Below are 2,049 nucleotides of genomic sequence, written 5' to 3'. Positions count from 1 at the left end.
TTTCTTCTAAGTCCCCTTTCCAGCGGGGAACTTTCAAACATTGTATCCGACCGTGGAAGGCTGTTGGCGGGCACGGCGCGGCTCATAGCCGGCCCTCAGGCACGGAGCTCCGGGTGAATTTGACAAATTCCTTCTAAGTCCCCTTTCCAGCGGGGAACTTTGAAACATTGTATCCGACCGTGGAAGGCTGTTGGCGGGCACGGCGCGGCTCATAGCCGGCCCTCAGGCACGGAGCTCCGGGTGAATTTGACAAATTCCTTCTAAGTCCCCTTTCCAGCGGGGAACTTTGAAACATTGTATCCGACCGTGGAAGGCTGTTGGCGGGCACGGCGCGGCTCATAGCCGGCCCTCAGGCACGGAGCTCCGGGTGAATTTTTACAAATTTCTTCTAAGTCCCCTTTCCAGCGGGGAACTTTGAAACATTGTATCCGACCACTGAAGGCTGTTGGCGGACGCGGCGCGGCTCACAGCCCGCCCTCAGGCACGGAGCTCCGGGGAAATTTGGCTCATTTCTTCTAAGTCCCCTTTCCAGCGGGGACCTTTCAAACATTGTATCCGACCACTGAAGGCTGTTGGCGGGCGCGGCGCGGCTCACAGCCCGCCCTCAGGCACGGAGCTCCGGGGAAATTTGCCTCATTTCTTCTAAGTCCCCTTTCCAGCGGGGAACTTTCAAACATTGTATCCGACCACTGAAGGCTGTTGGCGGGCGCGGCGCGGCTCACAGCCCGCCCTCAGGCACGGAGCTCCGGGGAAATTTGCCTCATTTCTTCTAAGTCCCCTTTCCAGCGGGGAACTTTCATACATTGTATCCGACCACTGAAGGCTGTTGGCGGACGCGGCGCGGCTCACAGCCCGCCCTCAGGCACGGAGCTCCGGGGGAATTTGCCCCCTCATTTCTTCTAAGTCCCCTTTAGGCGACCAGGGGTTGACAATTTAGGTGACCAGGGGTTGACAATTTAGGCGACCAGGGGTGACTTTTAGGCGACCAGGGGTGAGGTTTAGGCGACCAGGGGTGAGGTTTAGGCGACCAGGGGTAGCGTTTAGGCGACCAGGGGCGTTGCAGTTCCGCCGAATTGCATTAGGGGCGCTGCAGTAGGCAAACGTTTTTACCCCTAGTCAGAGGGTCATTTGCCTACTTCCCAGGTTTACCCGGGTTTTCCAAAACACCTGGGGCACATTTTTAGGAACCACGTTTTTAGAAACAAAAATTCTTCTATGTCCACCTCCGTGAAAGAAATTGCCCAATGGTTCCCGCGGAAGAGAGCTGCCAGGCGGACGCATACTGCAATAACGGCCGCCCTGGCGCTCTGGTGGATGTTATCCTCGAAATTTCTTCTATGTGCCCATTCCAGCGGGCAACTTGCGAACAATGGTGTCCGACCATGGAAGGCTGTTGGCGGACGCGGCGCGGCTCACAGCCCGCCCTCAGGCACGGAGCTCCGGGGGAATTTTCCCCTCATTTCTTCTAAGTCCCCATTCCAGCGGGGAGCTTGCAAACGTGGTATCCGACCACTGAAGGCTGTTGGCGGGCACGGCCCCACCAGCGCAACACGGCACTTCCTATGACTCGGGTCCGACGCAGGAGGAGCGGTCCTCCCGGCCCCGCCACACGGCACTTCCTATGACTCGGGTCCGACGCAGGAGGAGCGGTCCTCCCGGCCCCGCCACACGGCACTTCCTATGACTCGGGTCCGACGCAGGAGGAGCGGTCCTCCCGGCCCCGCCACACGGCACTTCCTATGACTCGGGTCCGACGCAGGAGGAGCGGTCCTCCCGGCCCCGCCACACGGCACTTCCCATGACTCGGGTCCGACGCAGGAGGAGCGGTCCTCCCGGCCCCACCACCGCCACACGGCACTTCCCATGACCCGGGTCCGACGCAGGAGGAGCGGTCCTCCCGGCCCCACCGCAACACACACAACCACTGACCGATTGGCAATCATGACCCGCCATCGGAGGGCCCCTGCCGGCCCCGGCCTCGCGCCGGGGTGTTCGGGTGGACGGTTCCTTCGGCCTGCGGGTCGACCTCTGAGCGTTGGCCGGCACCGC

The sequence above is a fragment of the Idiotropiscis lumnitzeri genome, unplaced genomic scaffold, assembly GCF_059441095.1.
Source record: "Idiotropiscis lumnitzeri isolate Australia: NSW breed Sydney's pygmy pipehorse unplaced genomic scaffold, RoL_Ilum_1.0 HiC_scaffold_473, whole genome shotgun sequence".
Lineage (NCBI taxonomy): Eukaryota > Metazoa > Chordata > Actinopteri > Syngnathiformes > Syngnathidae > Idiotropiscis > Idiotropiscis lumnitzeri.
The sequence above is the reverse complement of the archived record's forward strand: the minus strand, read 5'-3'. Positions refer to the sequence as shown.